The following is a 16,137-nucleotide window of genomic DNA, read 5'->3' as shown; positions in this document are numbered from 1 at the left end:
CAGCTCAGTCATGGCCAAAATCCTGATTAAAGGAGCATTCAGTGATTTGGGTGATTTGGAAACCCCCCCGGTCCGCCCCGGTGACCAGATGTGCACATGCACGCACGACAGACCAACAGCACACACACCAAGGACCGCCCCCCTCGATCATGATTGGCGGAAGGCCCCTCTCTATCCTGATTGGATGAAGGCTCGGGCTACCTACCCAAAAACAAAATTTAAGGTTTTTTGACCCCAGGTGTTAACTGGGGACAGGGAGGAACTCCTTATATGGTCAGCACACTCTATAGTAGGGAGGATTATCACAACAAAACAAAAAAATAAGTGATATTTGAATTAAATTAAATCACTGAATATATACCTTTAAGCCTCAAAGTCGACTGATGGACAAAAGACCTCTTCAGTCTGACCTTATATTGTATGCAGCAACACCATATCTTCTTCCTGAAGGCACTAAGGCAGCAACCCTTAGGGCCGATTCATACTCCTATTTTACCGCTGTAGTGCCGAAATGATTTCGGCTCGTCAGAAATTTTCAGTAGCACCGAAGAGCCGACTTTAGGACGGTACCCACCCCCCCGAACCTCAAATGACGTTACATTGTAGGCTCTACAGAGCCGAACCGACTTTTATTTGGCTCTAAAATAGGAGTATTAATCGCGCCATACTCTCCATACAAAACATGGCTAGTATTATAGATGCTATTCTTTGCTAACCTTAGGATGCTGTTATCATACGTGGATGTTTTATTATTATTTGTGTTTTCCTCCCTCCTCCCATGTTCTACTTATTACTGAGTATAATGTGCATTTTGGACTTGGTCGTCAGTACACAAATTGAACTTTACCCTTTTTTGTGGGTTTTGGAGCCAAAGTTGAACACATTTCAGGTTGAACAGAAACTATCGAGTGAGGCAGCTAGATAAAGAGCAGCAAGATATACTTCTTCCACCCAATGTTCTCTTCCACGTCACCTATCCTATACTGTCTGATAAATGGCTCTATTCACTCTATTAGCACCTATCCTATACTGTCTGATAAATCGCTCTAATTAGCTGAACAAGTATTTCAAACTTTTAGACAAGAAGCCATTCACTTTTCATCATTACCATCCATCTATAACTATAAATGCACCAAGTCTCTCTCTCTCTGTGCGTGCGTGCGTGCGTGCGTGCGTGCGTGCGTGCGTGCGTGCGTGCGTGCGTGCGTGATTTTCAACTTGTGGGCAGTTTTTGCAAGTGAGCCCACGGCAAAACACAAATATTTCAATGACAATATAACATAAACATATAAATATAATGTAATTTTGTTTCCTTTAAAACCTTTCAAAAGGGGATCTTTGGTAAGAAAATCAAAGAAAGGGACACTGTCTGGAACTTGCACTTGAATTAGCTCTTTATTAGGCCAACATTTCTCGGTCATTTTCAAGTGACCGAGAAAATGTTTAGAACCACTGAATTACATCATGTTCTGGTACAATGCATTCATGCCACATACTGTATACTGTAGCATGTTTGTTATTATACTGTACACAGAAACCCAAGCTTGGCTGTACAGTATGTTCTGGTATTTCCCACAAAATGCCATGCATGAAACAAACTGCATTGTATTTGGTTACATACTGACTGCACTGCAGATAAACAGAACATTGTTGCTACAAGGAATGTTTTATTTTACGCACGCACGCACGCACGCACGCACGCACGCACGCACGCACGCACACAAACATAGAGGTCTACCAAACCCACCCTAGCCAAAGCACACCACTAGGGAATAGATGAGATTTGACATCTGAATAATCGTTGCAGTCGGGTGGAAAGCTATCCTGTGTTCCAGTGGATGAAACCCAAAGACACACACAACATTTGGGGGGGGAAAAAACAAAAAACAAATGTGGAGATACAAGGTTTCTGTCTGACATAAATATCCTGAACTACTTGGCTATACAGTTAATACTGAATGCCCTGTGATGACCCTTCCTCACTGAATGATGAGTGGATAAGCCATATGGCTGTCATAAATAAAACCTGTGGGACTTAACCTGGCTCTCTTGGATGACTTCCAACCTGGCTTCACATTAACACCAGGTCCAGACACCTCCTGCCATGGCAAAACAGCTGGCCTAGATTTGTCACTTTTCTGTCCTACCCTCTCCCTGCTCTCCCTTCACTCCCTGCACTCCTCTTCTCCTGCATGAGACCTTTCACCCAATGTTTAGCTCCAGGATTATCAATCACTACATCGCTGTGTAATAAAGAGTCATTTTGTGTGTGTGTATGCGTGTGTGTGTGTGTGTGTGTGTGTTTGTGTGTGTGTGTGCGTGTGCTCGTGCGCGTGCGCGTGCGGGTGCGCGGGCGTGTGCGTGTGCGTGTGTGTGTGTGTGTGTGTGTGTGTGTGTGCGTGCGTGCCAATTAAAGGGGAAAATTAAAGGAAAACCCTGAACAAATCAGTACATACAGATGGACTGCATGATGTAATTAAGCAATGAACATCCCTTCATGCTCACTGGCATGTATACAAATTCCGAGCAGGCCCATTTGACCTCGATTCTGGATAAAGATTGCAAGAGAAAAAGATCTGAAGTGATTTTGAAAGAGAGTTCATTATTGGGGCACAGATGGTGACTACTCGACTGGCTTGTGTTTCAAACGGAACACTGACTAATATGGGACTATATGGGAAATACATCCGTAAATAAGGTCAGAAATGGTGGTTGAATGAAAGCACTGTGTGCGTGTGTTTTTGTGTGATATGCAAGGAAAACCAGAAGAGCAACTCTTCATCAGGTGACTGAGAATGTCAATGCAGAATGTGAGCAGCAAGAACAATCTGTCAACAACAACCAATAGAGGGATGCTATAGTAGGGTTGCAGTGCATATACCCTCATTGCACAGAAGAAGGCAGTAGAGATGTTGAGGTCAGGTGAGTCATCATCATGCTCTCCACACAGTGTGTGGCATATACCAAGTAACACAACAGCACAGTGACCCCTACAGCATGGGTTCCCAAAGTGGGGTCCGGGGACCCCTAGGGGTACTTGAGGGAGTTCCAGGGGGTACCTAGCTCAATTAGAGATAGTTAGGAACCAAATGGACCCTTATGGGTTTGTAACTCAGAGAGTTAAATTAACAGTGGTTTTACAGGATAAATTGGGGTACCAGAGTTAGAAATGTCATTAAATCAGGGGTCCGTAGCATAATGCGTGTGAAACTGGGGGGGGTCCATGAAATTAATGTTTCGGAATCACTGCTAGAGCCGTAAACATCCTCCCTTATCAGGGTCACTGGCATACTGTTTTCAAATGGGGGGGTCCATGGCCAAATAAATGTTGATTTGGGGGTCCTTGAAACAAACAAGTTTGGGAACCACTGCCCTACAGTGAGGGTGGCTGGCGGCTCTGTTATGGGGAGAAGTTATTCTGAAGTTATTATCCTATGATGGAGCACTTATGTCCTGACTGATGGAAGTGGTCTCAGGTCACAGGATGACAATGCAGCCACCTCCAGGACACGAAGAGCCACTGAGTGTTTTTTGATGTGGTTTTCAACATTTTTCATATCAAGGGCCCATTTTTTTATTCTGCATTTGAGCCACGGACCACTATTTGATGAGATTTAGCCTCTCAGACCCAAAACTTAGAATATTTTTGTGATCGTTGATCAAAATAACAATTGTTCTACATTCTCTATTTTGTGTAGACGTCTCGTAATTGAAGTAATACATGCAGTTGTTTAACAATAATGTCACTCTTGAGAGTGTAACATTAAACCAAATGGACCCTAGTGTAAAATGAAACAAAATGGTACCGTAAGGGTCCATTTGGTTTAATTTTACATATAAATACCCATGTGTGTGTGTGTGTGTGTGTGTGTGTGTGCGTGTGTGTTTATACATTAACAATAAGCAAAATATTACATCCTATAGACTTTCTATAGTGCTGTCCAAATGAATGCGTTATTGACGCATTAACGCATGGACAAATTAACCGCGATAATGCAAAATCGCCTTTTTTGACCCTTTGAACTTGAAGCACCCGTAGGTCTCCCTCTGCAATTGGGGGGCGGGATATTTCCCTATTGTGTCATTTTATCATCTATTCAGGCTGATGTGAACACCCCAGGCAGTAGTATTACTGCCCAGCCCTCTAGGCCAGATCGTGGCGTATAGTGCCAGAGAATTCCATGAAATAAGCAGAGAGGAAGGGTGACTTCCGTCCGAGCCGGAAGTGATGTAGTCTGGATCTGTAGTGTATAGAGCGTCGCAGTCCCGCCCCTTACCAGGGCCCAGGAAATGATTCTTAATCATTAATTTTCCTTAAGATATCTCGAGGATAGCATGGAATGGATTGCTCGATTAGTATACTAATTGATATATTGATACTCATTTTACCGCCACTTTCCAAACGCAAACTTCAAACTACATTATAACCATGATAGATTCATCGAAAACATGTCCTTCTGGTGACTGATATTGTCCTTCTAATGCGTGAGGGGCCGTGTTTTGTTTGAATTGATTTTTTAATATTTTTCTGGAAAGGCTCCCCCTCCAGGAGGAGCCAGCAGGAGACTAAAAAAATAAAAATAAATGTAAAAAACTAGAATTTCGCGGGCCTTCGGCCCGCTCATCCCAGAGTTGCTTTGCCCCGCGTTGCGATACAGAAGTCCACAGATACAGAAGTGCACAGTGACACGCGTTGTATGCAGCTGTTTTGTGTTGCAGCGCGCGTGTAGTGTTGTTGTTGTTATCCATATATGCGCCTCGGTTCGTCCCGTTTGTTCCACGCCAGGTGTCGACGCAGTCGTTGGCGCAAATTTCTTATTATTTTAACTGTGTATGTAATCGCGGCTAGTAGCACACATTTTTTTTTAGGAGCACGATGAAAAGTGATCAAATAATGTGTTTGAGGGCCCTCCTATATACAGCTTTAGTCCCCACACGTCTCAATAGTTCCCATGGACAAAGAACAGAGAAATTAGGTCGAAATGCCGCTAAATATGACGTAAATTAAAATGTATTATATATATATATTTTTTTAATTGAATGTAAATACTTTACTTATAAAAAAACCTGGCAACCCGCACCCCGCGGTCATTTTCCGCTAACCGGAGCGGTGCTCCCTAGCCTGCTGGAGGGGTTCACATCATCCCATGCACCCTCGAGAGGAAAAAGAAGGAAAATAAATGCAGCCTTGAGCCTACCTACCAATGTGGTGTTGTGGAGCTTGATCACCTCCTCCTCCTCCTTTTCTCCCCAAATTGGCAATCCCAATAAATGCAAAAGTTGCCTAGTGTGAATACTTCCACAGCCTAATTACTAAAGGATAAACTATCAGTCTTCTCCGAAATCGGTCAATGTTTGTCAACTCAGCACGTGTTGACAACGCATAGTAAACAGAAGCCGTGTGTGTGTCACACCAAAAGTGGTGACCTATAGAATCCTGTACATAGAAGCATCACGCAATCGTCTCCCTCCCTGTGTGGGTCACGTGGTGGGCTTTGAGCAAATGGGAGAGGGAATGTAGTGTTGCCAGGTCCGCGTATTGTAAGCGAGTGGTAGTGTGTGTAAGTAGCGTGTTGAATGGCATTTTTTCTGTGCTTGTTTTCATAGACGTGGCAACAAATTAGGTGGGGGTGTCGGTGCTTGTGGCGTGTTTGTGTTTATTATTGATATTGATATTGTTTGCGAGTGTGGACGGGAGCCGGCTTTAGTGGCAGTCCGATGACAATTTTTACGCGGGTGGTGTTGAGTGTGGCCGTGCGGCGCGACATGAGGAGATAGGGAACGAACGACGCGGAGGGTAAGTGTGTGACGTGTTAGTGTGTTGTTGCAGTGTGTGTTGCAGCGTGTCAGTGACGTAGTAGCTGGTGACTTTCTTTTCGTGGTTTGGGCACAGCTTTTGGGCACACCTTTTCAAATGTATAATAGATAAATGAAAACAGTAAATAAAAAAAACACGGCCCCTCACGTATTAGAAAGACAATATCAGTCACCAGAAAAAAGGACGGGTGTTGCGCTTGATGGAACTTGAAGTTACAATGGGTTTGTATAGGAAGGGCGCAGGGCAGCTAAAATGAATATCAAATATCTAAATACCGACTAGAGAAACTTAAAAACTGTCTGGGGTGTTTACAAAAGCCTGGGTAGATGATAAGATGCAGTGGCGTAGCTACGCAGCACCAGGCCCTGACGCAGGATGGTCTAGAGTGCCCCCGACAGCCCCCCCCCCCCCCCCCCCGCGCGATCGAAATATCCCATACAGACTGTTTTGGCTTATAAACAGCGCAACGGGGCACTGTACGGTACCTGTCGCAATTGTGAACAGAGCAGCAGCAGCAGCCTGCTGTAAAAACAAGCCCAAACTGCGTGTTGGTTTATAAACAGCGGGGCACTGTACAATTATTGTAGTTGTGATTTGGGCACGCACCTGGCTGTCGGGACTCGAGACTGGGAAAGCCCACTGCATGCACACTTGCGGTGCGCCACAGACACTACTGACTTCCTTCACGTTATTAGCCTACAGCCTGGGACCGACGCTACACTCTAGACAGGAGAGCTGTTGGGGGAGGCGGGGCACATGTTGCCTATGCATATTATGGTATGGTGTGGGGCTGTGTGTGCTAGCAGCAGCCACTACCATGCAGGCTCCGCCAAACTTTGTTCAACTCAACTGTCATTGCATGATCTCTGTATTATAATTTCATTTTACAGACGGCGCGGGTGGGCGGCCGTGTGCCCCCCTTGCCTCTGGGCCCCCACGCAGTCGCGTGGTCTGCGTCACGGTAGTTACGCGCCTGATAAGATGACCAAAAGTTTTTTTGAAAGCGAAATATCCCTTTAAGGACAATCTTGTTTGGGATTTGCTTACATGGCCATGTCAACCAATCACAGTGACTTGTTTGGAAGGTGTCTAGTGTCTGTGCCCTCCGCTCCAGTTGTTGCCATGACAGCCCTTGCACTTTCATCTCCTGTTCTGTGGTTCTTCTCCAGGTGCGGTTCTAGGCCTTCCTCTCTTCCTCCTGCCTTGCGGGTTCCATGTTAGTGAATGTTTTGTTATTGATTTGTTATGTCTTCGCAGTGTGTGTCCTATCCATGTCCATTTCCTCCTCCTGATCTGTGTTTCTATGGTGTCTTGGCTAGTGAGGTCCCACAGGTTGGCATTGGATATGGTGTTGGGCCAGTAGATTCCTAGTAGACGTCGGAGACAGCGGTTGAATTTTTTTTGTATTTTGTTGAGTATGTTAGTAGTTATTTTCCAGGTTTCTGAACTGTATAGAGTAGGGTGGATTTGACATTTGAGACATTTTATAGAATGTTGTACTGCCACTCTCTTTATTGCCAGCCCCCCAGCTGAATACCACTTGCAGAACACCTCTGTGATTGTAGACTCGTAGTGTGTAGACAAATGCTGCGTGCGTGCGTGCGTGCGTGCGTGCGTGCGTGCGTGCGTGCGTGCGTGCGTGCGTGCGTGCGTGCGTGCGTGCGTGCGTGCGTGCGTGCGTGCGTGCGTGCGTGCGTGCGTGCGTGCGTGCGCGCACTAAAAGGGAGGCCACCCGACCCTCTAGTTCTCTACAAGTGAACGACTGAAGAGAATAGCACATGCCTGATTGCTTGATCTGTACAGACGTTATTCTGAGTGGTCACATTTTATATCCAATGATGAAACATTTCTATCGTGATGGGAGACGTCTCTTCCAAGATTTGAGAGAACAGGCCACAAAGAGTCACAGAATGGTTTAATTCACATGAACAATATGAGAATCGTACATGCTATGGCCCAATTGGCTCTATGGACATGCAGCAGCCTCATTGGAAAGAAATTGGGTCTAGCTTTTCCTTCCTTCACAGGTGGCCGTGTAACCAATGATTCGAATGAAGGCTATGTTCCGTTTAGTGTAGCACAGTGGTTCCCAAACTTTTTAATTCCAAGGACCCCTAGAGATACACACTCATGAGAGGCCATTTGGAACCCCCTCAAGGAACCATGAGGAACCCCACGTTTAGATCCACAGGTGTAGCAGTCTTTCAGTGAACCAACATGCACGATATGAGCACTCTGACTCTGTTTTACTAGAATGGAACACAAGCTATTTACTGTCATTGGTAATTCTGTGAATTCTGTGAATTATTTCCAATATGGCTGCTGTGCATGGAGCCTATTGTACACCTATGGGGAGACTTTGCACTGATGTGTTAGACAGACATGGCCTATAGGGGTGCATATAAGTGTTCATTAATTGGGGTTATTTATCTTTGAACAACAGTTCAAACTACATGGAAGACAGGCACACACTGAAAGAAATGCATGAATAGCCTAAATATGGAAACTAATTAGTACCTTGTGGCTGTGAATAAGGCCAAGACAGAAGTAATGCATTTTAGTGATTCATTATGGCGAAAGGAATTAATTGCCTGAATGCTTTCTTTCAAACTAGACCATTAAAGTGACTGTTGCTGATTAGTATGGACAAATGAAAGGTCTTACATATCACAGTTGAATATGTAAGGTTAATGCACTTCGTTATGAAGGGGAAAAAAAGAAAGAAAATAAAATATTGCTATGGCCCAATGTGAAGGTGAGGGCTGTTAATCTGCCTGAAGTGTGGTTAATTTCTAATAACTGGCTTGTTCACAGTGCATTGTCCTCCTGCTTATACCACGGCTAACTTGTCTCCATAATTATTAAACATATTAAATATTACATTAGAAATGTCTTCTTCTCTCTACATCTGAATGTTATACAATCAAATTCTAGGTGAGTAATGAATTATGCCGTCTCAGCCTGTCTGTAGATCACAGGTGGAGGGCTAAACCCAAGGTCCCACCCACCTCAGACATCAGTAACATTATGAAAATCACATAAACATAATTGTCTGGGTGAAAATCAGTTCATAGAAAGGAATACCAGCACTCACGTTATATCCAATAGGATTCTTATTGTCTCCATGCACCAGGCCGAAGGCATTGGGAGAGAGTCTGTTTTGCACTCCGTCCGCGTTTGTGTGTGTGGCACCGTTAACCCGGTCGATGCCAAACTTTGCACAAACACTACCTAGATGCCAACGATGAACCTCTGCCCTAAAATTTCCAGAACGGCCTGTTATAGCGCCACCAGGAGGCCGACCATGTTGTCCTCCAGATTTTGTCAAAAAATCCCGCAAATCATTTACACAGTATCTCTATAGCAATGTGCTCAAGACGGGTCTGTCCGATATTTCATATTCGATCCTAATTGGCATTGTATTTCAAAGTTTGCAGGATTGGCCCGTTTTTTTATTTTTCATTTCTCCCCCAGCAGCAAAACAACAAACGGACAATTCGGCCCGGAGGCCTTCCTCAGCGCAAATCTCAGATTTACGCTGAGGAAGGAACCGTGCAGGCGTGCACCCGTCAACTTGACTATTTTGGACTACTCAAGTGAGTGCTTGCTACAGGATTAGTGTTCTAGGGTTAGGTGTGTGTATGTGTGTGTGTGTGTGTGTGTGTGTGTGTGTGTGTGTGTGTGTGTGTGTACATGTATATAGGCCTACGCCTACATACATACAATACTCATACGCACGCACGCACGCACACACACACACACACACACACACACACACACACACACACACACACACACACACACACACACACACACACACACACACACACACACACACACACACACACACACGCACGCACGCACGCACGCACACACACACAGATTGGGTTGAGATCTGATGACTGTGATGGCCCAACCAGACACCTCACTGTAGGGACTGTGCTGTTGTCTTGGTGTATGCAACACACTCGCCCAATTGTGGAGATTTATTTTATTTTTTTAATTGTGGAGAATATGGCGTCTCATCTGACTATATCCCTTTTCCCCACATGTATACCAGTGCCTATGCTTTTTGTACCACACTGCTGTCAAATGTGCCTTCTTTTCTTCTTTTGTGTAATGAGGGGTTTATGCAGTGCAACCCTACGATAACATCCCTCAGTCGTTGACAGATTGTTCTGGCTGACACAGTCTGATCACGTCCTCCGTTGACATTCTCAGTCACCTGACAAAGAGTTGCTCTTCTGTTTTCCCTTATATATGGCACTAAGCCTTACGGTCATCAAATATGTACTTTAGACCACAATTTCCAAACTGATGTCTTTCAACAGAGACTTAGTTGTACAGGTGTGATCTGTTCTGTCAGTAATACAGGGTTGTGTTGTTGTATATTGTATACATTATGCAGGCTACATATGTTTGTTGTATGTTCTGTAATTACCGTTGCTGTTGTCAGAAACCACACAAAAGTAGCGAAAATAGCCGATCGTAGACCGGATATTTTCGAAATATGTTGAAAGTGAATAGTGTGCCTGTGGGTTTTGTAATTATAGAATCACTGAAAAGTATTAATAAGAGCTTGTGACTAAAAAATGTAGACATTTCACACAGGAACAGGTTATTTTTTTCCATTCCCTGAAAAGTAAAACTTTTGGACATAGAAGGTTTCAACAGCAACATATGCTATTATAGGTGTACCATTTATTGTTGTCCCATGTGATAGCTTTATTTTAACCTTGTAAATCTGACAGTATATGAATTAGTCAATAATCATTAATCAAGAATCAATAACCGAAGAGGAAACTTCTTGTTATAATATTATTTGGGTTTATTTCAGAGAAGAGATCTTACAAGCGTCGGAAAGGCGTAGTTCCAGATATGTTCTTCTGACGTGTTAAACATTGATATAGAGTAATATACAATACATATTCTGGGGTGTTACGTCTGGTTGCGTCAAGCGTCATCCCGTGAGCCATCATGACTTGCGTCGTACCCTGGGCAACCAGGGTTGTGACATTTGAAGCAGAAAGCTCCAGAAGCATACTGTAAACTTCTCCAAGGTTAACCTGCTATCTACTATTGTTGACATACCAGAAGGAGCCCAACAGATGAAAACATGACCAACTAGATAAAGTGCCCCTCGGGGCACAGGTCTCCACCAGGGCAGGTCAGGTTATGGCCTCCTGGTGGCGCTATAATAGGCCAATGTGAAAAGGGTGCCATTTCTTCTTACCTTGGATGGCAATTGGATGATTTGAGTTTTGCAAAAATCCACCTGTTGGTGGCGCTTTAACAGGCCAATGTGAAAAGGAAAGTCTGTAAAAGATTTCACGTAAATTGGAAACTGCGTTCATGATTTGAGGCTTTTTGTTCAAAACGGGCCAATCCTGCAAACTTTGAAAGCCAATGTTCTCTCCCCAAACCTTCGGCCTGGTGGAGACAACAATGTATGTGAGGTGCAAACACTTTGACCAAATAAATGGAAAAGGGGTAGTCAGTCCAAGATGATAAGCTAAAATAGCCTAGGATGTCATAACTAAATTATCCATAACTAATCAATATCGATTCAATCACCGATCTATCACCATGCATGAGCTATGGCTGAATAATAAGACTTCTGACCAATGACACCAAAGGTTACACTCTGAGTCTGAGGGTTAACATTTATATCTGCTCAAAGTCAAATGAACACGCACAGGATTTGAGAGTGTAATATGTATATAGAATCTGTCCATAGAAGGTTGTAATTGGGCAGTTGCAGAGAAAGCTATCATGGCGCTGGGCTGTGCAGTGACAGCAGCCATTAGCTTGTGTACAGAAAGAAGCAGGCTGGCTGCAGGCCTCTGGGGAGATATGTCAGGGCCTTTTAGGGGAAGAGAAGAGGAGTGATGGAACTCCCCACCTCCCCTATATATCTCCAACTCAATGAGTGGGCAGACCACTTAAAGAAAGCCAATGATTGGCAGCCCTAAATCTGTAAACCGCTTATTGCACCACTAAAATGCATGAATAATAGATGCCAGGCAAGGAGGGGGCTGCAGTGTCTTCATGTGAACCCATGTGTCAATATAGCTACTATAATATGCTTTTAGGTCCATACATATTTTGGCGAAATTGCTTTCTACACCACGGTTCTTTATGGATCTTTGTGTCTGTGTATATTGTCTTTGTGTAGCGTGTCACTTTTATTTATGGCAGTTGTTGTATGACTGCGAGACTGTGCTGGAGAACTTCTACCTGAACTAATGTAACAACTGCAATGCAATGCCCAGAGCAAAAATGAAAACATGTATATACAGAGAGCCAATCACTCTGACAGGAAACATATTAAAAAAGACTCATCAGAGAGACAGTTTTTACATGAGTCATTATTATGTGGTTTTCTAACACGCAGGGACATATCAGGTCAGGCCGAGGTTGACAAGCTTCACTTTTTTTGTGTTTTTTGTTTGTTTTAGCTATAGCAAAATGTCCCAATAAGCTATTGTTACATAGTGAAGAAGTCAGAGCTAACAGAAATACTGTTTAAATATTTAGTCTAATTAGCCAAGCAGAAACAAGGCCAGCTCTAAAATGTTTAGTTGCTGAGGGACAATTATAACTGGGTATAAATATTTATGCAAAAAAATGACTTTACCTGTCCCCCTGTTGTTTCCTTACATCTATAAGTCTATTTCAGGTGTGTGTCACAGTGTGTGCATGTGTGTGTGTGTGTGTGTGTATGTGTGTGTATGTGTGTTCTGTTACCATGATAATGTTGAGAGCGTGTCCCTTCCCACTGTCTAAGGTGGTTGCCTGGTTTCAGCTACACTCGGCCCCAACAATGATCATAACATATTTATGTTTCTACCCATTATGCAAATAACACCAAGCTAGCTTCTATTGTTGGTCATTATGTCACACTGAAACAAACAACAAAGCACACGCATCCACTCACTAAAATCCTGGGCTGAGGTCAGAATCCAGAAAGCAAATGGTGCAAGGATAAGGAACCAATACATTTTTAAGCCTTAATTGGAGCATGACCCAGTGTGCAGACTTAAGTTTTTTGCATTATGTCACACTGCAATAATTTTTATTTCACCTGCAGTATGTGATTACAAAATAAATGACCCGGTTCAGTGGGCATTGTTATTATCATTCATTATTGCAACTTGCAAAATTATGATATGAATCACGTTGAAACAGCAAGGTTTCAGACGTAAGTACAGAAACAAAAGGCCTTATCTTTATAGTTGTAGAGCTTATCTACTGTGCCATTTGAATTCAAAAATACGAACAAAGCACTATGGGGTGATTAGTATGCTGGTGATATCCATACTCTTAAGGTCATTAGAAGAGATAAATACATGCAGCACTTTGGCAGAATACCTAATGCCAAATTGTCAGCTTTTTCTCAAAGCAGAGATAACTGTGAAATGTTCCTCAACACGCCTGATTCACATAACATTCCCATTTAAATGCCATAACAAAGTATGCCAAACCATAATGTTATTCAGAAAGAGGAGGCTTTAGGCAAACAAGATTAAATTCTTTATCTTCTACCTCCTACTTCACACTCACTGTCGTCGTGGTGCCTAAGTAAGCCATCCTCCAGCTTTTAAAGAGACACATTCACTAAACTGTGGATTCTGTTCAGCACCCCAAGGCTACATCACTGCCAATCTCGTTGAAAACTGTTTGACACAAAACAAGTTGAACCAGTAAGAATGCATGCAGTACTTAGGCCTATACAGTCTGAAATGTCAGCATCCATGTTAAGACCTGTGGATTGTCCTTTGTATCATTGATGGTTTTGCTTAATCAGTTGAGCTGCTTTGCAATAAAGGTTTACTGACAAGACACTTGACAATCTGTCAACTTTCCACATCACTCTAAATTAAATAATATGTCAGGTTACGGGAAGCATGTTATGGAATGTCTATGTCTATAATTTGCCCAATTACGGGAAGCATGTTATGGAATGTCTATGTCTATAATTTGCCCAAGAGTCATGTGAATTGTTATATACTGTGTGTGTATATATATATATATATATATATATATATATATATATATATATATATATATATATATATGATTTGTGCCTTGAATGTATTATATTACGTTGGTGTGCACTTTGCATTTACAATCAATTGGCATGAGAGAAAACAATTAAAGGCTATTAAAATTGGCTGGTGGACCACGTAGTCACGCTACACAAGGGAGTGAGACACAAATGTTGTGTGGCAGTCAAACATTTCATTTTAAGCACCGACTATAACAGGGTGAGTGTGTTTGATATGAATGGTTTTTGCCTCTGGAAGAGCCAGTAGCAGCAATGTGCAGATGGTAAGCCAAGCAAAGAGGAACCACCTGAGACCTCTTTAGAAAGCAGACTGACTGTGCTCATTCCCAGACACAACAATTGAATATACCCCTGAGTTTGAGGCTCCATAACAACTGAATTACATTTCAGGGACATATGGAAAGAGATCTACAGTATAAGACTATTGAGACAGGATAGGGAAATGTCAAGGTTTACTCTTGGACAAAAAACAAAAACAAAAAAACAACTGGGATTGTGGCGTCGCATTATGTTTAAAATGTATAAAAATCACACAACTATTATTATTTTATTTTTTGTTTTTGTTTTTGGAGGGGTTGTTTTTTCATGTGATTTATTTTTGTAGTTGCTTTTTTATATGGTGTTTCCCTTTGGCATGTATTGTCTGTACGGTCTGTATGTTATAAAAACAACTTGGGAAATCTAAATAAAAATAATTACAAAAAGAAGTCTGAAGCACGGTGGAACGGTGGCACAGTCGGTAGTCGCCTCACTGCTAGAAGGTCCTGGGTTCGATTCCCGCTGGGGACGCTGTGGGCGCTGGAGGCGTGTTCTCTCCCCTGCGGCATCAGTGCCCATACCCAAGGCGGGGTTGGTGAAAGGGACTTTCTGTGTGGAGTTTGCATGTTCTCCCCGTGTCCCCTAGGGTAGGTACCCTCACAAAAAACATGCAGTAATCCTGGTCTCTAAACTACCTCCCCCTGGCCAGCTGGGGCGCCTGATGGAGGGGAAAGGAACTGGTTGGAATAACGTGTTCCTTCCACGCGCTACGCCCGGCCGGGGAAACTCTCCCCTGTCAGGTGAAAAGAAGTGGTTTGATCTCCTCATGCATAGAAGGTTGGCAGAGGAAGAGTAGCGCCCAGGATTACATTAGATAATTGACACTGGGTGAAAAAATGGGTTGCAAAATCGTGGGATAAAAATTATAGAGAAAACTAGAAAAAGTGCCCTTCCGGGCACATATCTCCACCAGGAGGATAGGAGTGTGTGTGATGTTTGGCAAAATGTTTAGGAGGATGTTTTTTTGTATTTGTTTTTGCAACAATTTTCTTCATTTTGTTGAGGAAATGCAGAGCCAGATCACTCATAGCATCTCTGAGGATAGAATTCTGGATGAGCAGGACATGTGCAGCATTTTGTCCAAAACGGGCCACTCCTGAAAACTTTGGAAGGCAATCTTAGCCAATCAGTGTACAATCTGAGAAATCCAACAGACTCGTCTTGATCACATGACTACAGAGATGTGTAATGATTGCCATTTCTTCATACGCCTTTGATGGCAATTGGATGATTTGAGGCATTTTGTTCCAAAAGAATTGCAAAAATCAACCTGTTGGTGGCGCTATAATAACAGGCCAATGTGAAAAGGGTGGGATATATTCCTCAGCCTAGTAAGAAAATGTGTGAAAGATTTCACGTAAATTGCATGCTGCGTTCATGATTTGAGGCTTTTGTTCAAAACGGGGCAATCTTGCAAACTGTGAAAGCCAATTATAGCCAATTAGGATGGAATATGAAATATCGGACAGATCCAACTTGAGCACATGACCATAGAGATACTGTGTAACGATTTGTGAGATTTTTGGACAGAATCTGGAGGAGTAATATAAAAAAATATGTTTTACAAAAGTCGGCCTCCTGGTGGCGCTATAAAAGGCAGATGCGGAAAATGCAGGTCAAAGGTTTGTCCTTGGCCTCTAGGGAGTGTGCATGCAACGTTTCACGCAGATCGGTGCAGTTTTAGGTAAAAAATGTGAAAAGCTGCCTCATGGTGGCGCTATAACAGGCCGTTCTGGAAAATGTGGGGCAGAGGTTCATCGTTGGCATCCAGGGAGTGTGTGTGCAAAGTTTGGCATCGACCGGGTTAACGGTGCCGGAGATTAGCTGGTAACGGACGGATGGAAGGACGGACAGAAGGACGGACGGACACACGGACACACGGACGGAGTGCAAAACATACTCTCTCCCCATGCCTTCGGCCTGGTGGAGACAA

This window comes from Electrona antarctica, assembly GCF_951216825.1.
Source record: "Electrona antarctica genome assembly, chromosome: 3".
Classification (NCBI taxonomy): Eukaryota; Metazoa; Chordata; class Actinopteri; order Myctophiformes; family Myctophidae; genus Electrona; species Electrona antarctica.
The sequence above is the reverse complement of the archived record's forward strand: the minus strand, read 5'-3'. Positions refer to the sequence as shown.